Source organism: Anopheles darlingi, chromosome 3, assembly GCF_943734745.1.
Source record: "Anopheles darlingi chromosome 3, idAnoDarlMG_H_01, whole genome shotgun sequence".
NCBI lineage: Eukaryota > Metazoa > Arthropoda > Insecta > Diptera > Culicidae > Anopheles > Anopheles darlingi.
In genome coordinates, this window is record NC_064875.1 from 61,812,042 (window position 1) to 61,834,541 (window position 22,500).

At 50.3% G+C, this 22,500-nt stretch overlaps 1 protein-coding gene across 4 annotated transcripts in view; it reads left to right on the forward strand.

Annotated features, from left to right (window-relative positions):
- Positions 1 to 22,500, forward strand: part of LOC125957385 (F-box/WD repeat-containing protein 7) — a 31,467-nt gene that overhangs the window by 378 nt on the left and 8,589 nt on the right. For 2 of the 4 annotated variants that reach the window (XM_049690047.1, XM_049690050.1), the window contains exons 2-3: positions 839 to 1,609; positions 8,465 to 8,508. The gene's annotated coding sequence lies outside the window, so the exon portion shown is untranslated. Of the gene's footprint in view, positions 1 to 8; positions 681 to 838; positions 1,610 to 8,464; positions 8,509 to 22,500 lie in introns of those variants that run through there. The other 2 variants (XM_049690048.1, XM_049690049.1) reach the window with 2 other exon arrangements.

The window sequence follows — 22,500 nt, forward strand, 5'->3', positions numbered from 1 at the left end:
AATCGCCACCACCACACCAAGCCCATCAGCCCATAATCCATCCGGTAACCCCCCAAACCCTTGGGATGTTTTGTGCCCATAAATCGAAGAAAAGCTTCTGGGCCATCCGTCGGAAAATGCAGTAACCTCGAGGAAATCGCGAGTGGAATCATTTTAAGCCCTTCAAAATCGTCACCAAAAGACCTCGACCGTCGTGTTCTCGTTTTCCTTTCTTCGATTACCTGCGCCTGGGGTGGTGCAAGAAGGTGGGACGGTTTTGACGTTGCTCGCGTGTGCGTGCGTTCGATTGCGAGACGTTTCTCATCCATTTTTGAGTTATCTGCTGGTTTTATCGAGCGAATTGGTGCAAAAATCCGTTTTGCTTTCGACAAACGAGGCCGTTGATGCAATTTCCTTGCGTGTTACAAGAGCAGCAGCAGCAGCAGGAAGGATTAACGACATCACCGTACCTCACCCCACCCCACCTTGGCTTACCTTGTAAACGTCACTTTTCTACGATGTTGGCTTCTTTTTCTCGAAGAAGTCCGCTGCAACGACGCCAGCTTACTCGGATTCTCTTTCCAGCATCTTATTGGTTCGGATTCCCAGAACATCCAGAACATATCAAAGCAACATAATCGTCGAGCGGTCGATGGAACAGAGCGAGCATAAGAAAAAGGGAGCATCGCAAAACAATAAAGGTGCTGGTAGTGGTGTGGCGGCGCGCGTTGATTTGTGTGTGGCGACCTCAAGAACCTTCTTCCTGCCTTGGATAACTCGGCAGCAGCAGAAGAAAAGAAGCTCCCAATGAAAAAACGAATGAAAATGCTAATCTATTGACGCTTTTCTCCATCTTCAGGTTTTCTTCCGCGGTGGAACTCCTCGGCCCCTGCCGTGTTTGTGTGTGTGTACGTGTGTTTGTGCTGTCCTGCGTGTTTGTGTATTGTGTAAGAGATCATTTTCTAGCGTTTTCCCTTCGTTTCACGGCGGAAAGCAATCATCTCGTCTGTGCGGCATCCCGAGTATCGGAGTAGAAGAATCGAAGGAAGCGACGCCCTGCTGCCTTCCAATCGTAGTGTGCTTCGTGCGCTTGATTCTGGCTTAGCTGCCGCTGCTGGCTACAATTCGGTTGTTAGGTTCCCGCGGGTCTATCGCCAACGTGGTGTGATCCGGTGTGAAGGAATTCGGTGTAGAGAAAGCGAAGAGTGCGACCGCAGATGAGTGGTGGCCAAGAGGATAGCGAAACGCCGCGCCCCTAAAAGCAAGGTCGGCAGGATTGTCGACGTAAAGAGAGAGCGAGAGGGAGAGCGAAAGAGAGAATAATAGTGTCCAGTGTCCAGTGTGTTCGTTGTTGTTCTGAATTCCTCACCCACCTCCCAAGGCCAGTGTTCCAAAATGTTCCAAGTGAGACCGTGCTACCGCTGCTGCTGTTGAGAACGGAGGTGGTGCGTCACGCAGTCCGATCCGATCGTTATTCACGACGCCATCATCATCGTTTCCTCCGTCGTCGTTGTGCTTCTGCTACCCCAAAAGCGAAAAGTTTACCTGGCGCTAGCTGGTACACACACGTGGGTAAACGATCAACCCTTTGGCGGAGAAAGAGTTGCCAGTAAAACCCTTGAACTAATAGGTGAGTTTCCTTCGCTACATTCTCGTTAGATGTTCTCTGCCATTTTCGCGCAGGCTACTGTAAGGGGGATATTTCAGGCGGTGGCGAGAGGCGATGTACAATCACAACAAGCTGCGAAACAAACAAGATAACGCGCTTCGCGAGCCGCCGCTAGGAAGCTTAAACCCCCCGACGTTGTCGTCAGATGGTAGCAGAATCAACATACGTTGTTGGCATGAGCCGTGGGTTGGTGCAAGAACGGGCGAGCACGATGCGAATTGTGGAGGGCGAAAGAAGGAGACGAAGAATGCTTACGCATTGCGTTGCGTATCAAGATCGTTTTGCATCGCATGCTCGAATTTCGAGGTTATGGTGTCTCCACGATGACCACCACGACCACGGCGACCACCGATAATCCTTCTCCTGGCATAAACTGTAAATCCCTGCCCAAGGTGTACCCGTTGTCGATCGGCCTTAAAGAGAAACAAATCCTATCCTAAAAGAAGGGATTTGTTCGGTGATAGTTTCTCGTAAAACTAATACCCTTGAAGGTTCCGGGCATCGTCGACCTTGATGATGGCAAATGTGCAACAAAACTTTGACTGTCTGATCGCAGGCCTTCTCTTTACTCAAAAACGGGTTGTCCGGTTTCAACTATCCCGTCAGACGTTAATGCAGAGACCTTAAACTTCTCGTTCGCAAGAAACCGCACTGTAACCGGAACATATTCCCACAGGAAAAAGCTCCCTTTAATGTTTTTGGGACAAGCACCGGGTGCGTGCATTCCGGTTCGAAAGGTCACAAATGTTCGACGTCCCGGAACGTAGACCTGGGGAAACCGGAAATGCAAAGTAGTAGTATTCAGCGCGAGAAACTTAAGCCTGGTTAAACATTCCTTGATGGGCCGGCGCGCCTTTATTAAAAAAAAAACTGTTGTTTTTTTCTCTCCTGTTGCTACCCGTGAGACACACTCTCAATACACTGATGGGAGCAATCCCCATAAGCATATTGGAAGAGCATTGACGAAAAGCAAAAAAAAACAACACACAAACGTGTTTATCGAACGCATTCGATGCGTCTTTATAGAGGAGAACCAGCAGCGGCTGCAGCACCACGCGCATATTCCGCCATCGCAGCAAGCCAGGCTCGTTTCCTTCGCTGAGGCCGAATAAGAAGGCGCGCAGAAGTGCAGTGCAGTTTGCGTGTGGTGTGTGTGCAACGAAGGAGGCTGCTGTTGCCTCAGTTTTTCCTTTTTGTCTTTTTCGTCAGTTTTGCCGCTTCGACAACATCGTCGTCGTCGTCGTTGTCGTCTCCGTCTGGGCTCCTGTTTTGTTGCTGCTGTCTTCCCGGTCCGTTTTGGCCTACGTGAGCCCAACTTCTATTTATTCTTCTTCTTCTTCGTCTTCTTTCGCTTCCTTCACCACCGCCATTCTCTCCGCTGCTGCTGCGTATTGCGGCGATCCCTTGCTGCGGAGAGTCCCTCATCGTCGTCCTCGTCGTCGTCGTCGTCGTCGAATGTCGTCGATCAACATCCTGCCTGGGCTGGGCTGGTCGGGTCTGCCCCGATCAAGCGCACCGCCGCGAGCCTCGTCTCATGTCCTTCTTTTCGATTCCCTTTCGGTAACCCCCTTCACCACATCTCCTCATCCACCGTCGAACGGAGGGAATGGGCCGACCCGTAGAAAGCTCATCGGAAACACGGGATGGTGATGCACACATGCACACGTAGAGACACACGGCAGGGAGTGCTGCGTATCCTTTCGTGGCTCGATGATATGATGAAGGGAACATCGTCACCATCGTTGTTGTTGTTGTGTCCGTTGTCTTATTGGTGTCGATGGGAACCAAAACGGGTCTTGGACCACTAAAACTCCACACCCAACAAACGCCCTGTCCCCCATCCCATTGCTTTCTCTCTCTCTTTTTTTCTCCTGTCTCTTCGTTCGTTCCTGTTTCGCCTGCTTCGATCGAACGTTGGTGCTGGAGGTGCGCAGAAGATGGGCAAAAACACATGATCCTCGCTACCACCCCACCGATACCGATAATATGTGGTAAGATAAACGCATACGCGTATGTGTGTGTGACGATAAAAAAAACGAAGGGAGTACGTCGCCATACCGCGCGAGAAATAGCCATAATTTCCTTCACCATCACATCACCGTAAACACCACACAACACTAGATCCCTTCCCCGATCGATTGGACATTGAAGGAGACCATGGGAGGAGGGACTGGGAACTTTAAATTACAAATTTCATGCATTTTGGGTTTTTTTTTTGTTTTCCAAGGGAACCGACCCGAGAGATCCGGTTGAGGCCCCCATCGGCCAGCAGTGGCAACGGCCGTCGTCGTCGCCGTCGCCACCACCCCTAGAAAGGGAAGGAACCCCAATGTGTCCCATGGACGCGCGCTCCTCTGCCACCGTCGTGCGCATATCTCGCGCACCTCACGAATGGGATATGAATTTCATTTAAATATTGAAACATTATGTTAAGTGCCCACTTGGATGCGCCCGAAAGGCCTACGAAGTGGCACGACTGTTGCTTATGCGGTGACAAAGAGACAGAGAGAGAGAGCTAGGGAAAGCATACTGTGTATCGTCACAATTAGAATTTGAATTGCTCTCAATTAACGATTCGATGCGTAACGCCAGCAACCACCACCAATCGTCGTCGCGCCTGTCATCAAGCCTGTCCCCTTGGTGACGGTGGCGCAACAGAGGGCCTGCTTTAATCAATCTTTCCGAAACGTAAAGAAAACTTTCTTTTCGGACACGCGCACACACCACGTTGTGCGGAATTCTGGGCGAAAAATCGAAAGTTTCCAAATTCCGTGAAAGTACTCCAGAGAGAGAGAGAGAGAGGAGCTCCAAAGAGATAGAGGGATAGGAGGATCCCGGAGGATATTTTTCTGTAAATTCCAGTACTCTAGCTCAGCACATCGTGTCGTGTGTGTATGTGGCCCTTTTCGTCGTTTGCACCACACATGGGCTCACGTTATGGTAGGGTCCCTGATGCAATATTACAGCCTTTGTGTGGCACCGGTTTGTGCCACACAAACCTCTACTCCTCTACTGTTGTATGACCATTGTTTTCGCCTCATTTCCCGAGACCTCTCGGCAATGTTCTTTGCCTTATGGCTTTTGCACTGCGTTTCGTCGTGATGATGGTCCCGGTCCGCCATTACGCTCCACGACGCATTACCTCGGGCTGAGCTCTTTTAGGTTGGATCATTTTCTTCTCTGTTTTTTTGCCTCCATTTTGCACAATGCCATAAGTAGGGCCCACCGCTTGCCGCCATCGTTGAAGTCGTCGTGGTGGTTGGGTGTGCTACGCGCATTCTGCGCACTCTCGCTCTCGATCGCACGACGATGCTGCTTGGCCCTCCCTGTGAGGTGTGGTGCAGCTGCCCTGGCGCGATCAGCTCTTCGTGAGGGCGCGGTCGAAGATTGTTTCATCCGGGGGGTATCGCAGAGAGGGAGAAGCAGGAGGCTGTGCACCGGGGGGAACCTTAATTACGATACGACGTGAACAATCAATAAGCACCATTTCATCCGAGGCGCGGCTCTTGGGGGCTCGAAGGTTCGCTTTCCAAGTTTTGTTTCGTTTTTTTTTTCCCCGTTGTCTCGTCTCTGAAATCGAACTGCATGGAATGAGGTTATGTGTTTTTTTTTCTCGTTTTAACGAAATAAGCCTCAAGGGGTTGGCCGAGTCTGAAAGTGAATGATAATGGGATCCACTCCACCTCCTCGCTGGACACAACGACGTCGCCTTCTCGCGCCCTCTTCGCGGCGATAAGAAAGACGAAACGATGCAGTCTGCTGCTGATGCTGCTGCTGCTGCTGCACCCTTTGGTATAATAGTCCCAACAACAACACCAATAACAACGGCTTGCACACACGGAGGCTGGACCACTGGCGTGTAATTTTTATAATCACCGTAATGATTATGGTCCGTGAAAGTTATGGTATGGTACATATGGTGGTGGACCCGCAGGAAATGTTTTAATCTCGTATCGTATCGCGCGAGCTCCTTTTTCGGGCCAATTCCTGGCGTATGCTCGCCGGCACCAAAAAAAACAAAATTAAAACCAGTAAAACCAGCGAAATCAGCGATGGTGATACGATCGATTTTTGCTGGGATAAAATGCTGAGACCAGGCGTAGTAGGCCGCTGAAAAATGCTCAACATGATGATGATGCATCTCGCTGGTGTAGCGCTATGCAGCGGCAGCAACGCAGTGAGCTGTGGACTGCATTTCGTTCCTTCAACACCATTCACGGCGATCATCCATCCTTCCATTTATCCCTGCTTCCTCTGGATTCCATGGTCTAATATCTGGGACACTGTCACACACACACATAGACACACTCAGAGACTGTTGGCCACGTTTTAGAAGAAGGACGAAAGGACGACTACTGCATTCCAGCACACACCACGAGAGTGCATAGCGAGAACCAACCGAGAACCGAGGGAGCGCATCGGAATGTGCAGATGTGTATGTGTGCCGCTTTCCAGCGAATGTCAGCAGGCAATGGATGTATGGGTAAAATAGATAGTGGTGATGGAAGCAGAAAACTCATTTCCGGTATTCGCTTTCCAATCAATTAAAAATAGCAAACACACACACACACACACACATACATCTTCACGCATGGATGCACAATCTCGATCACCGCTGAGGGAAGTAGATGAAGGGCGAGGTGGCAGGCAAGAAGCGGAATCGAGGGATGGAATGAATTTTTTGATGAGAAAATGGATTGCGTTACTAATTTACGGTTCGATTGAAACACACACACATACACACACCGGGTATATCTTGGTATTTGATACTTCTATCGTATGATTAGAGGTGTTATAAAGAGCTATTCTTATAAAGGCTTTATAAATGCTTGGAATATCATTTTGAAATCTTCGTTAAAATTTTGAACTTTTTTTATTGAATAATTCTGAATAGCTTTTTAATAATTTGTGTATTTAACAAAAGGGAATTTTCTCACACCGTATGGCATGCGGTTACCTTGTCAGAACTTACCGGTAAATCCGTTTTTAGCCGTAACAACCCACACCGGAACCGTAATGTCTCTGCTTTTCAATGCTTTTGTCTGCGAGAAGCTACAGCGTCCGTCCTGTACCATAAGCATGCCTCTCAACGTCGTCCTTTCGTCAGAACAGAACCACATGGAGCATTGCCTGAAGTAAAGCAATGTAAAAGCTTCAATTCAACCTGGGAGTATTCAATGAAATGTATGTTATAGAAGAAGGTTGCAAAGTAAATGAATAGTGCTCACACATAGATTTTGAAACGCAAAAGCAATAACAAAAAAAACAGGAAAAACTGTATCTCATCCTTTGCCACTAACCACCCTAGTTCGGGGCCTCGATACTGATCCTCCGGCTTCGCTCTTTTCCTCTCTTCGTCTGTTGGTTGCGCTGTACGAGTCTTTTATCCTTGCCGATTCCCCCTCCTCCTCTTGTGCGCGCATCCTGTGCGCAAGGACGCCGAGACGGCGGCACAGCAGGACCTGCCCATGGCTAGCCCGCCCGCCCCATCTTCCTCCTACCGCCGGTGCGCATCTCGTTCGAATAAATTGTTTCAATCCCGCACGAGAAGAAGCTGATTTTGTACTTTTTCGCTTCCTCACAAGCGGGCCCCCCTGTGTGGACACACTCACACACACACACAAACAGAGAGAATTCGCTTTTCCAGCGGCTTTTGTCCGAGTCCGAGATGCTGTGCTTTGGAGATGAGATTCCTATTCAGCCTGGTGTGTCCTTGCCGGGCGCGCTCGTTCGACGAAACCGAGATGGCCGCCAGCAGCAGCAGCAGCGGCAGCAGGATATCTTTGCGCTGAGCTTTGCCGTTTCGTCCATCACCATCATCATCATCATCATCATCATCACGCGTTTGTCCTTCGGGGTGTCCTGCCGTGGTGCTGCTTCTGCTGCTGAATGGATGTAAAATTTCACTCGCTGCAGCAGAAATTTCATCCCTTTTCCCTCTCCCTTTCCTCCTTGCTACGCGCTCACTCAACTAAATGTTGTTGTATCTGCACATTTTGCAGAAAAAAGCAAGACTTAAAAGGATGCGCTCTGACGAGGGCCGTGCTTCGTGCGCTGCTTTGGGAGTAGCAAGTGCAGATTCTGAATCCTTCATTTCACATTACCATGAGCTGTTAGGTTGGGTTTAGCTGTTTCCTTCCCTTCTCGACGCTCAGTGTTGTTAATACTTTCTTCTTGTTTGAAAGCCGATTACCACCAAGGACGGGCGTTGGTTTTGAATATTTCTACCACTGATTCTACTCGCGTTTCCATGACAATGATGAATGATGATGCGAGCTGCAGCGCATGGCAAACTTTTCCCTGCTCCTCTCGACCGTTTGTTATGAAATCATTTCTCTACGCGGCATCCAGAGGTACGATTGAAGTAGACATTGGAGCGAACGCTCCTGCAGCTTACCTACTTTTGTGCAAAGCATTATAAGCTTATCCGGTACAGGTTCTCTTGCGTTTGAAGAAAAAAACCCTTTGAATTGTATCCTCTTCCAAAGTACGACTTGTAAGTTCGAATTGTAAAACTGTCTTTTAGAAGTTCGCCTTCAAAAACTTACTTTCACCGGCTCTTTTTCTCTCTCTAGATCGAATAGAAATTACTGGTGCACAATAAATGGCTCCACATTAGCTTCACATTAACTGCGCTGCGGACGTTTTTCCTAATGTTTATTGTTCTACGTGTCACCAACCACGCAGCCTGTCGTGGTATCTTCTGCTTTTCGTATACTAATGCTTCCCATATTTTTTTATTTCCCATTTCTTCCACGCTTGTGTGTGTGTGTGCTGCTGCTGCTTCCTCCTCCTTCGCTCGAACCCGACCGACAGATGGATGTTGCCCTGTACTGCCGCAGTGTTGTTGTCCCATTTAAGTAAGTATAACGGGCAGAATTCGCCCCACTCCCAACCAGTATTCACGTTCGAGACTCGCAACGTTTAAACGTTTGCGCCTCGGTCCCGCTTCGACAAAACTTATTGTTATGGGCGTCATTACAACAAATTAGTCTCCATGCACCCACCACACACACACCCTCTCCTGTGCCACAGTAGTAGCAAAACAATAGAAACCGTTTCGCTTCGATTCGGTCGGTCCCCTCTACAGCTTAGACGAGTAGTAGGCTGTGAGCGAGCGCGCGCGCGCGACTGCTACCCGCCAGGCGTTGTGTTGTTAAGTTTTATGGACACTCTCACCGCATAAACATAGCAACGAGACGAGAGGTACTAGACGCATTCGGGAGGGGGTGCTCAATTCGAAGAGGGTCTTTCTGCCATTCCCTATGCACAGTAAAGATGGCTCGTTACTAATGTTTTCGAAATTAATCTTGACCTTTCTTAATGGTTCTTCCTCTCCCGGCGTTTTCGTTTGTATCTATATGCGGTTATGATGGCGTCTGGTGGTGGTTCAGAGGCTCAAAATCAAGCTTTAAATGGCGTCAGCAGCTTAGTAAATGCTGCATATGACACAGCACTCCTTGGTGCTTTGTGTTTCGTGAGTTGCAAATAATGACGTTTCGTTCGTTTCATCTCTCTACTGTTGGTGGGCCGACTGGCAATTTCTTGGTTTTTGCGTTGGAATAATGGCATTTCCATTCGCCACTCTGGGGCTCCGTATGTGTGTATGTGTGTGGTTGCAGAAGAGTAAAAAACATTGTTGAGATAGGAAAAGAAGTGCACCACTCGCGTCGACTCAACAATGAACGTCTAAAGAATGCCATTAAGAGCTAATTGTGTCTTACTAGGGGATGAGTGTGTGAGGAGCGGTGAAGGATGGGCTACCTATTGGCCACATCACATAGTACTACTGCATGTGTGTAACTGCATCCAGGCAGGCAGCCAACCAACCAACCAACCAACCAAATTGCACCTCCGGCGGTGCGGCCATCAGTTTTATGTGTTCAGCAATTACGATGGAGCCTTCCTCCCTCTCTCTCTCTCTCCCCCCCACAACAATGCCGGTTAGTTAGTATGATTGTGTGCAAGGGAGATTATGTTAGTTTTGTGTGCCCGGTGTGCCGGCAGATTAACCTCGATATGAAGGTATGTGGGGTGTATTCTTCGACTAGCCGATAATATACCAACATAGCAGCCAGTTGGAGGCACTACTAGCATCACCACCGGCATCATCATCATCATTAGCATTATCTTCCCACCACTGGTGCTGGTTGGTTAGCTCTCTCTCTCTCTTCTTCTCTTCTGAATGGAATGATATCGTAGTGTTTGCTGATCGGTAATGATATTTGCTTTCCGATTGTGCATTCCCAGGGAATGTCGAGGCCGACCGAATCGATGAAATGTTAACGAAGAAGCTTTGAAGTACTGACTTCCGTTTTGTAGATGTTCATCTCAACTTCGGTAGCTGGTTGATAACCACAACAAGAACATGACTGAGATAACAAAGTCAAACTTTCATTCATCTGGAGGTATCACATTGGAAGTGACTTCTATTTGGCTTCATGTTCTGGAAATTCCCAAGTTCCAGGGCATGCCACGTAAATTCGAATCACAATCACACCATCATCTAGCGCAGGTTGTTTAAAGCTTTTCACGATCGCAGTAGACATGTTGCTCGATGGAAGCATCCAATCAACCCGTTGTGCGTTTGTTCCTCATTGATTATTCGTCGTATCAAACCATTCGCAACAAACTCCTTCTTCTCATTTTTCCATACTTCGAATAGCATGGTTTTGCAAGTGGGAACAACATGGACACCAGCAATCAGCAATATTCTGTGTTTTCTGCGAAATGTTCTCATAATGATGATGATGATGATGATAAACGTGGTTTTCTCTTTCTGAGAGGCTAACCAACCAAGCAGCCAACTTGATGATCCTGTTGCCTGGTTGCTGCTGCTGCTGCTGCTACGTCTGATTGAGCCGACGACGGACCCCGAAAGAGAAGGAGGCTACAACAATGTCGACCCGCGTGTACGATCCGCGTGGACGTGGCCGACATGCGTGGGAAGATGTTGAATCTTCCGCGCACCATTGCTGCTGCGAGATCCTCCGGGTTTCGGTGCCGCCGGAGAATCGTCTTTTTTGTGTTGTTTTTTTTTCTCTTCTCTGTTTCTCTTTCCGCCGAGGACGATGCTGCGCCCGCGCACCAAAAACCACCGGCAAACTTCCTCCCTCCGCCCTCTTCTCCCCCTCTTCACCCATGCTTGCGTCGATCAATCTGCGCTCGAGATGCGGCTATTTGCTGTTTTTCGAAACTCCCACGACCGTTCAACGGGCGCGCGCGCGCACGGTCACAGTTCCTTTTGGGTGTTTTGCCTTTTGCGTTTTGCCTTTGTGTGCGCCTTCGTCTTGCTTGCTTGCATCCCGGGGCACTGGCTAGAGTGTAGAGAGGGATCCGTGTGTGGTGGATGGGCCACGACGTCGTGGTTGGAGGAACGTGTGACCGGCGACGTGTCTAATTAAGAACAAGTTCTCTTTTTGGATTTTCAACCAACCACCTCCCTTTCCTCCGTCATCCTCTGGTTCGATCGTTTTTCGTGACTTTCGGTTTCGCGTACGGCCAGAACGAGAGAGACGCATCCTTGAGTTCTCCTGGAGCAGCGTCTTGCTTCGAGCCCATTCTCCTCCCTCCCCAAGACGGTGAAGGTGTGCGAAGATGCGCCAATGCTCCACTCGAAATATGCTGCAAGCGAATGAGAGTTGAAACACCAGCTGGTATGGCCACTAAACACACACACACCTTCTCCACAATCTCACACACAATCTGCCTTTCGGATGTTAGCAGCAACACACTCCCCATGGCTCCGTGTTGTTCCGTTCTCGGCCACCGCTTTGACACCAAAGAGAGTGAACAAACGAAAGAACGAAAGGAACGAATGGCTGAAGGAATAAGTTTCGATCTCAGCAAGCCTGTAGCAAGCCAGGGTGCGACTCGCGCATCACGTTCTCACGCCTACTGCGTCCACTTTCCAATAATCCCACGCTTCTGGGATTCGCGGTCGGAACCCATTTTGAGCGACCGGCGGCCGGATTTACCGCGGGCGCTTTTGCTGCTGCTGCTGCTGCTGCTGCGATCCTTAAGGCGATTAGAAACCGCCAGTTCTCGCACAGAGCTGTTGTTGTTGGGATCCGGGATTATCTATATATATAAAAATCTCGTGTCACATTTTTTTGTGTCCAAACTCCTCCGAAACGGCTGAACCGATTCAAACCAAACTTTGTGTGTATCTTCTGTAGGTATCAGAATCGGATGTAAACTATATTTCATTCCCATTACTTAAGTTATTCAAAAAATAGAAAAATTATTTTCCGTAACTTTCTGTTAACCTTTGATTTGATATTTTTCTTAGATTTTTCATACAAAAAAACTAATACTCTCAAATTTTCATAGCCCTAGCTCAAACAGTTATTTTTTAATGATTTTTTGAAAATCCACTAAATCACCGAACAGTAGTTGCAATACTGAGCGCCAGGGAGCGTTGACAGCGCGAATTAATTTAATTGATGAGAATTTTATCCTAGAAGGCTTAGCTAAAACCGGTTTAAGCATACTGGGGCAATATGCACAATTCGAATTTTCGAAATTTCATCAAAGATAAAAAAATTATGTATAAAAATTCAAAATGTGCACACACACAATACTAACACCTCATTAACATTTCCATGAGGGCTTTTGCGCGGGGTCCTAACTCCAGGTGGTAGCATTAGGAGCTCAACACAGTTATGGGAGAAATGAGCCGTTATGGGATGTATGTTCCGAAGAGGGACACCGGCCGATCCGCGGTGTAAAAGGGCAGGATATTTGCGAATAAAGGGCAATCTGAACAGAAAATTCCTCTTTTCGGTTAAATTCTTTGCGACGCCAAAAGTCTTCTAAAAACGCCAAAAGTCTTCTTCCCTTCCGAAGGCATAGCACACAAATCTCAAAGAAAAGAAATCTATTTTAAATAACCATCCTCTTTTAAGCGTAGCGACGCACGCTGGGTCATGCTAGTGAGAATATAGTTTCCAAGAACATGGCCTTCTTCTCTTCCTCCCGGCTAAAGTATCCAGAATGTGGTAGCAGCAGACGGGCGGGATCATTTCCTTCGCTCAAAGCCGCGCTTAACCGGGTGGCCGTGACTCGTCGAGAGATGGCCGAGGAGAGGCGGAGACCATCTTTTATCCTTTCACCTCCAACTCACGCCTCCAGCTCCCAGACGGCGGATGGTCATTTCGCTGCGCGATCACGATATGATGACGTTTAATTTGTTTAATAAATTTTATTAAAATGGGACAGCGAAGGAAGACGAAGAAGACACAGATGAAGGGTGCTGGAACGAGAGACGAGACACGATCATCATCAGCACCCAGTCGCTGGACGATCCTAATCTGGTGGGATGTTCCCACCAGATATATGTAGGTGCCTGTGGAGAACACACACACACACACACACGCACAGTAGCCCACTAGCGTTTCCGCTTCCCGCTCGCTCGCTCACCCTTTTTCTCGTAGATCCTTCTCTGTCCCTCGTTGGTATGTCCGCGGTAGAGAATTCCGGCCCGTCCCGTAGATTATCTCATCGCGATGCGACTTTCGTGGAAGGAATGTGTTGTGTTCGAGGCGAGACGAGAACCGAACCCAGGGGGGGGGGGGGGGGGGGGAAGCCAGCCATGGGTGCTAGTTTCGAAGAGAATTCCCCAAAATCCTTTCCTCGTGGTGCTGCTTGAGCCGAAGATCTTGGCTAAGAAGCGAGTTCCCACAACATTATACATACACATCAACACACACAGCGCCCGCGCGTGTGTGTGACTGTGACTGTGACTGCACTGACTGACCCCCGGGACCTCTTAACCCCCGGGGGACCTCTAACAACCGCCCGTCGCTCAGGTAAAGATTACAATGCCAAGGGACGCGCATCATATGCGCACAACAGGAGAAGATGTGAACAAGATGGAGAAGAAACGGTGAGCTTAGAACGCACACCCACTCGTACACAACACCCTCTTCTCCTTGCGGCTGTATAGGAAGGCGAAACGTTTTCTGTTTTCTTTTTTCTGTTTTTCCTTCAACCTGTCCTTTCCTCTCGTGATCGTTCGTTCCGTCCGTCGTCTGGAGATCGCGGCGTCCGTCTCCAGGAGAGGAAAGGGCAGGCCCACGATTCAGACGACGCGACCTTCTCAAGATCAACCGCGCATCCCCCTCCCCTCCGCTCTTCCCAGCCTGCCAGCCAGCCATAGAACGTGGTGCGATCGCGAGAGGCGTAAGACGATGACTTTCGTTATCTGGCCGCGCTTGGTGAAGAAGGAAGAGCGGAGGAGAGGAGGTGTTGTTTGGGTCGCACCGCGTCTATCCGTGTCCGCGTCCCCCCCCCCCCCCTCCCCTGGCCGTTCCCGCTGCCCGTGGGAGATTTCCGAATGGTTGTTGGTGGACGCCGCGCATCGTCGTCGTCGTCGCCGACCATTGCTTCTTCTTCTTCTTCACGCCAACGAAGAAGGTTGCCACAAGAGGTCGTGAAGTCGTGGTGTGTTGTCTGTATTCTCTGTTCTGTTCTATGCCCGTTTTTTTTACGAGAGTTTTCCTTCTCCGTAGACAGCGCAGCGTGCAGCAGTGTGTGTAGTGACCACATAAAAGGGAACCTGATCCCTGCTGGTGCCCGGTGTGGTGTGTGCACCCCGAGAACGAGAAACCCGCGGCGGGACAGCAGACCAGAAGTTCCCAGAGAACGCCCCGGAGTGTGTGCGTGTGTGTGTGTGTGTACGTTCCATTCGTGCATCCCAGCATCACCTCACCAGCACGATACAAGTCCAAGCTAGAGGAAGGCGTCGCGAGAGGAGAGAAGAAGGTTCCCATCTTGTTGTTGGTCCGATCGGACGCTAGTGGACAACACCACCAGAGACCAGACAGCCAGAACTCACGACGTTGTTCGACGTCGACGCACTCCTTCTTCTTACTCTCCTTTTAGAATGTGATCGACGATCGCGCCCGCTGTCAACGTGGTGTGTCCTATAGAGGAATGGTTCGTCGTCGTCGTTCCCATAAAAAAAAAAAAACCGCGGATAACGCTCCGCGATCCTCACCGTGTGTGATTGATGGTTGCGAGCCTCCCGGGGGGAGAGACGATCGACGCGAAGGTGCGCATAAAATGATCTTCTGTTGTGGCCGCCGCCATCAACGAGGTTGTCGGTTTTTGGTTTTTTTTTTTTGTATTTTTGAGGACCAATTTGGTGGAAAACAAATGAGGAAATCACACGCTTCCACCTCTCACTGCCACTTGCGCGCCCGGCTCTGGGCTCTTCTCCCTTTTATGGTGGGAGGGCGCGCGCCCGGGCTACGTGTTCTCGCGTTCTATTCGCTAATGATGGTCGTCGCGATGGTCGCGAGCTGGGCATTGTGTGTGGCGCTCAAGGTGAGATGAGCAAAATGAAAAGGCATAAATGAAGAGGCTACGGGGTTGTGGTGGAACGGCTTCTAATCGTCGTCCCCCTTGACCTAGGCTACCAACCACCATTGAGGGATGGCCGTTGGGCTCACGGCATGGCGCGGGGTGCGGATGTTGGTTGACGTGGGAAATATGCTCTCGGACTAGGGGAGACACTACATCACACGCACGCATGAAAGAACGCATGCTCTTTGGATTCTTTCAATGATCACCAACAGCATCATTAGCTCGCGAGAGGAGCTGCTCCGTCAGGAGGAGGAGGCTCGACGACACCTTCACAACAATCACAACAAACGACCGCGTGGATGCCGGAACGACGTGTCCCCATCGTCATCGTTATAACTATCAATCAGCCGATGAAATGATGATAATTTCGGAGACATTTCCTGTTGATCAGCGACTGATTGGTGGATGGATGGTGTGTCCGTCTGCTGGCCGTCACCACCGTGGGCTCAGATATTCTAAACTCCGCCCCCTCCCAAAAAAAAGGCGCACGAGATACGATCACGACACGCGGTGCACCGTCGTAGCGCATCATTATCATCAGACGATTCCATAAATTAAGTTAATGATTCGGGCAGGCAGCCGAAGAGAAAGGAACCACCACCAACGGGGGCGGGGGGGGGGGGGGACCCAAATCGTACCAGATCTTATAATCATAGTGTTTTTCGGGGGAAGGGAGCGGAACACTCGATTCGAACTGATCGAACTCCTCGAGGGGATCGATCGAACGCAGTGCGCTTGCTTTGCTGCAGTGATTGCTCGAGGGCAAATTACGCAGACAGGACAGACATGTCATTACATGTGATCTCTTCGGGCGCTTCCGGCGACGCGCAAGAACCGTGAGCGTGCGCGCGCGCTCGCCCGCGTGAATATGTTTATGCCGCCATTGGTGACACAGGAAACGATGCCGCTGCGTACGGCCTTCGGAAATGGAACGATCGCCACAAGACAAGAACCAGGGGCCCTGTGTGCGTGTGGCCGGAAGGCCAGAGTGAATGGCCAGAGAAGACGCCCTGGCCCTGGTTCCCCCCTTGGATACACAATTGGGGAGCGGCTTTATGCAACTTCTCGCATAAGTCGATCATGCGCAGCAGTCCAAGGTAGCAGTTAAGGGAAGGTTTCTTTGCTTCTGCTCGTAGGTCTTTAATTTATGGGACACAACGACGACGGCGACGGCGACGACGAAATTACACAGGATGTCAATGCCTAACTTCCGTGCCCTGGAGAGATACAGACCGCGACAGCAAAAGAGATCCTCTTGTGAATGGCGTTCCATTTGCCTTCTCTGCTTCCCTTTTTTAAATGTTTCGAGATCCGAGAGGCTTTCCGAGTTCCCGGCGCGGTGAGGAGAAGGGGCGAAGAGATGATGATTTAATTATACTTCCACCATCATTTGCCGTGGATGGAGACACATTCTTCTTCTTATGCCCCTCCCCCCCGCCTGTCTCTGTCACACAAGATTCCATCCATAAATTACTGCCACCATAGTAGGTTCCTGGCAGCGGGTGGGGGGATGGTTCTTCACGCTCACCTCGATCATCAGCTGCGATCGAGGAACATCGAGGAAGATTCATCTTCTTGCAAAAGGGAGATCTTCTTGCATCATTAAAAGCCAAAGGATGCTCACTTCTTTCCAGCAGATGAAAAAGGAAGGGTGAGATATGCGCTGTTATGGACTATAAACAGTGTCCTCATCATAGGGATGGGTTTGCTGAAACCGTAGTATGAGTTTTTTTTTCTCTCCCTATGATGATCTCCTCCCTCCTTTCCCTTGGAAATGGTTTTAAATTCCCACACCTCACGAAAAACCCAACGAGATATCATCCCTTCGTTCCTGTACCAACAACAGCTGTGTGCGTGTGTGTGCCATCTTCATCTTCAGACCCGGCACAACTCGAGGGGATGACGGAGCGGAGACATGGCAAAGAGCAAGAGAGAGAGAGAGAGAGAGAGAGAGAGAGAGAGAGAGAGGGGAGAGAATCTCTTCGGTCTTCGAAGATAATTTATTATTTTATAAGTTTGTAACCGACGGTCCCTTATGCTGCGGTCCCTATATAGTACCGGTCTTGATTCGCGCTGCGCGTTCTATCACCATCCCCTCCCTTCAATTCCTCCAGTTTAAGATCACACTCACACACACATACCACATTCCTCCCTACCGCGCCACTTTGCTGGAGGAATCGTGAGATTTTGCCCTTTTCCTTTTCTTCTGGGCTCCTCTATCTATCTATCTCTCTGTCTGTCGGTCGAGTGTGTGCGTGCGGGCGGGCGAATCATCGTCATCATCTTCTTGTCGAGAGGTGGTCGCGAGGTACAGGGTGATCGCAAAAGACGCGCGATCGCTGCACAGGACCGACGGACGGATGGACAAGGGTTCCGATCTCTTGATCTCTCGCACCCTGGACGATGTTACACACCCTGTGGTGGCCGATGCTGATGTTGCTCCTGACCCAACCAACACACCCTTTCGATTGGCAAGCATCACCACAACCAGACACACACATACATACACACATACGATGCACGCACCTCGATCGATCGTACACCACGGATCTGTTGGCGGTGATGGGAAGGAGGGGAGGCGAAGGCTCGGGGTTGAATCGTTAACTTTTATGTTCTCCACGTATTTATGGCCATGATGCTGCCGCCGCTGCTGCTGCTGCTGCTGCTGGTCCGATGGTGGATCCTCTTCTCCACACCACGATCACAAACACACACACACCCATATGTGTGTAAAAAGGGGGGAGCGCGATCGTCGATCACTGCTCTGCTGCTGCTGCTGGTGCCTCTTTCGCTCGTTCGCTCGCTCGGTTGTGTTTGATTTTTGATCGTGAGAAAAATATGGGTAACGTGAGATTTTTCCCTGATCCTCGGCCCCGACCTCCCCAACCGGCGTGCTCGTCTCCTCCCCATTTTTTCTCATGATAAGCTCTTCAGCTTGTTCGCGGCGTCGTCTTCTTCGCTCGGTGGTAGGGGGGCAACAGCAGCAGCAGGTTGTCTGGCGACCCCTCGACGACGCCAAGATGGGCTTTGTTTTGTGTGCGCATCGCATCCTCTGTCTCTCTCTCTGACTCGCCCCACCAATGCACGCTATCACCATATAAGAGATCGCCGCTAGTGCTGGGTGTATTTGCGGCTTTTGTGGCCAACCGAACGAACGAACGAACGAACGAACGAACCATCATCGTCATCCATGGTTGTTGTGTGTGGGAGAAGAGAAGTTATGCTGCGGCCCGCGTGGTGCGCACAGCCGGTTTTGGTGTCCGTTTTGTGTTGGTTCCCATCGTTTGAATTCCTTCAGTGTCGACGTCACCACCACCCTTCATTCCCCCGTAACGGGGGAATGGAATTGATGGTCTCTGCGGGGTCTGGGTTGAAGAGGTCTCTCCCTCGAAGCTGGCCAACACTGCTGCAGCCGCCGCCGCCGCCGCCACCGTTGCATATGTGCTGCAAAATCCGACTGTGGATGGTTGTCGTGGATTGAAGTGCCGGCAAAAAAAAAACAGCTGGTTCACAACCGCGCGTTTTGCGGTTTTTTTTTTCGTGTTACTTTCTTACAGTCAGTGTCAGACTGCTTCCACGTTTGGGATTTGTGGCTAATTCCTCGCATTCCTGCCCGCACCGAAACACGCGAGGTATGCGACGACGCGAGTTAGTATCGTCGTAGTTCGAAGCGGGAGCAGCTTATGCACCCAGATTGAATGGAGATCATGACCGTGGATCGGCTTACCACCGTGGAATGCGCTGGAACATATCCAAACCAGACCAGACGGCGGGTCCTCAGCCTCAGTTTGGGATTAACGCAACGCCGTGCCGACGATCGAGTGATCTCGCGACGTCGCGAACACACGCACCTAAATTCTTCAGAAAAAGGTTTATTGGTATTCGGGGAGAGATCAGTAGATCAGTTGCTGCTGAGACGATCGTGAAATGAGGCCATCTTTTGCCTCTTGAAAGAGATAATACCGCTTGCATGCCCCCCGCACGGTGTAGAGATCAGGAGTTATGCTTCCTCTGCTTACTCCCTGTAGTCCCAGTATCATCGGAAATGTAAGATGGTTGTGTTCGTTGTTAAAACGCTGCATAAATGGTCAAAGACAGAGAAAGAAAGTTCGTGCAACGTGCAAGCATCCGGTGGCAAAATGCTGCGACCGCTCTACCGCGAGTAACCCAAAGTGAAGTTAGCAAAACTGTTGTTTTATTTATGTTTTCCCGGGGGCCATACATTGTTTATCATCTGTTCCACTGCCTCTTACCTGTGCGCGCGGGGATAGAGGAAGCCAAAAATGTGTGTTTTTCATTTCTACAACAAGGGCCGTGGAGACGCATACAGAGGAGCGAGCTGTTGGCTTCTCTAATCTGTGAAGGCCGCACGATTTAAAAATTCGAAAAACGGAAAAACATTTTAAAATCCATTTTATCATCAAATCCCCGTGGTCGCCACCGCCACCGCCGCCGCAGGGGGGGGTGTGTGAGAAAGCCTGCTGCCATGCTATGTGAGATTATTGTGTCGTGAAAGCCGGAGCCGGAGCTTGGCCGGTTAGCTGGCTTTACCTTCCTTATATGCTTTGCTGCTTGCTTTCGCTTAGCTCTGAGCCTACACCGCCCAAGGCTTCTTCAAATCGGCTTATCCTAATGTTAGCAGCAGCAGCAGCAGCAGCAGCAGCAGCAGCAGCAGCAGAATGAACGCGTATGATAAGCACTAGGAGCGAGGCGAGGCGAAGCGAGGGATTCGAAACTCCGCAGCACCACCACCCTCCCCTTTGGCCGCATTATACTCACCAACAAGGGTTTGTGCTGGATATTTTCTTTTAATTTCCACACAGCCTCCTCCACCACCACCGTCCATATGATGCGGTTTGCGGGGGGGAGTGGGGAAGCCGCCCGAGATGCGATAAGCTGATCCACTTTGCTGCTGTGGATGCCTCCTCGCCTATTACAATCTTCATTCCTTATGTTGTGAGCGCCTATCCGTGGCAGATGGTAGTGGTCTGCTGGGTGTGCTCTGCGGGTTTTCTGGCCGGTTTTTTTTTCGTGACTTACGACCGCACACATCACACGCATACGCACACCTGGGCTGGCCGGAGAGGAGGCGAAGTGGAGCGCATAATTTGCCTTCGCGCTCTACGCTGCTACTGCTGCTGCTGCACACACCTTTCCGTTGGGTCAGCAGCCGGCCGAACGGAGAGAACAGGTGTGCCAGTGCATCAGCAGCAGCACCAGCCGCTCATCAGCATCAGGTGGTGGCATCATATGAGTTTGAATTGTATTTACATAAGCCATTGACCTGCCAGAGGAGGAGAAAAGAAGGAAGAGAAGTGAACCCGCTTGGATTTCCTTTGGAGAACACAAGGACTCTCGTCCTGTCATAAATTATGCTGCCGTTTGTGGTGTACCTGCCGTCCTCTGGTGGACATTTAGTCGATCCTTCCTCGAAAGATTTTACTTATTGCAGCTAAAAATCCTGGAAATCCCCGAATCCGAATCTCTGGCCAAAAAGGAACGAAAAAGGAAAAGCGCAAACGCGCGGGAAGACATTCGATTCAACCACACCGGAGAATGCACAGCACAGACAGAAGGATGAAGATGAAATTCCCCCCCAGACACACACACACACACACACGCAGCGGACAAGTGCCGGAAGTAGCTCATTTGCCAAACCAAAGTGTGCAAACCGTCGCATTTCGTGAACCGATTTTTTGAAGCAGAGAAAGACAACGACGGACGGACGGACGGATGGATGAGAAACAGGGAGCACCAGCAGGGGCGGCGGTGCGGCATCCTTTCTGCCATCCAAGGCGCGATGCAGAAAAGGGAAGAGTGGTCTGATGGTGCACAGATCAGACATCCGGTGATCGTGTCCGGCTGCTGCTGCTGCTCCTTCTGCCACAGCAGCCTCATCAGCTGTGTGTAGTGCAGAGGTAGCAGCGCGCAGCTGTCGTTGTGTTGAAGAAAAAGGGAAGACACGATCCGCTCTGCCATCATCACCCGGACGGGTCGAGTGGCGGTCTAGTGGTCCTGTTGCATGCACCTTTGCTTTTCGCAAAATCAGCTGCAAAATGGTCGTCGCCTCGGGGCTGGCTGGTATTTCTCCGCTTTTTTTTTTTCGTGTCTCTCCGACCGCGAAGCGAAGGTCCGTCGTGCAAAGTTAAATTTTGTGCTGGGAAAAAAATAAGGCTGAGGAATGGCATCCAACTCGACCGACCGACCACGGCTCGAGAATTGCTACTCTTCCTCATTTCACATAATGATTACCAGCAGCACCGCCGGACTGCGTGGAAGACGATATATAGGAGTTTCTACAAAATTACGCAGTATTGCCTCGAGGCAGCGCGCCGCCACGCGGTGTGGAGTAGTGTGTAATGCTGCTGCTGCCCGCACGCATCCGCATGGTGTGACCATCAAGAGATGGTCCCCCCCATTTATTGGAATATCATTTGACGCACGAATCTGTGACTCAAGTTGCTGCTGATGGCGCGCGACGCGCCTGTATAAAACGTCATTCGGGGGGGGGGCTTGCAATTATTCAGCTTTTCTTTCATGCAAATTACATGCGGCATTGAGTGCCTTATCATCATTTTCGCTGTTCGTTCGCATTCACTTGGGACACGTACGGAATGAGCGCATACCAAGAGCATGTCACCATTAAATCAAGGTTCTATGCCCGTCAGAGCCTCAAACTGGAGTTCTCTGATGACTGATCGTCTTAACGCTAACCGCAATCTCCTCTATCGCACAGAATGTGTCACGAGGATCACTTCCCGCAGTCCGGTTTGAGGATTAGATGCTGCTGCTGTCTGGCATTTGTTGGGCTTCTATTTGGTGGGATCATGTTCTCGATCGTACCTCTTTCTGCTTCTCCTTTTAGAACGCTCAATACTCCCGGGCGAAGGCGAAGTATAGGCTGTCGTAGTTACTCCACGAAATCAGGAGGAGAAACCTGAGATTGTTGTGGTCTCAAGGACGGCTTCTTGCCGATTCGTCGCCCTTTCGGCTTTTGCTCCCCAAGCCCCCCTTCCCCCTTTGCTGTGGTCGTCTTGGTGAACCCTGTAGCATGTCATGTGTGTGCGCGCGCGGCGATCGCTTGTTGCGATCGCTGACCACAATGTCAACCAACACGACACGATGACGATCGCCGCTCTGTACAGTTCATTTGCGAGTGATCGTACTGCTGCTCCTGCTACTCGATCGGGCGCGATCATGTGCAATTCAATCTGCTTCCAACATGTTCATAACCACCACCTACCGTGAGGTAGGCAAGACCGATCCCCTGTATGATCCCTGTATGTTGTGACGTGTTAGTATGTGGGTTTTCGGAATCCGATACGCGCGCGATCTGGTTTGGATATATATAAAAAAAAATGATTGAGACACAGGTGGAATTGGTTTGTCAGTCGGTCAACAGCGGAGTCACCGGTTTCTTATGCGATCATAAGACCACTCTGAGCTCATAAGAGAGAGACAGCGAGCGAGCGAGCGAGCGAGAG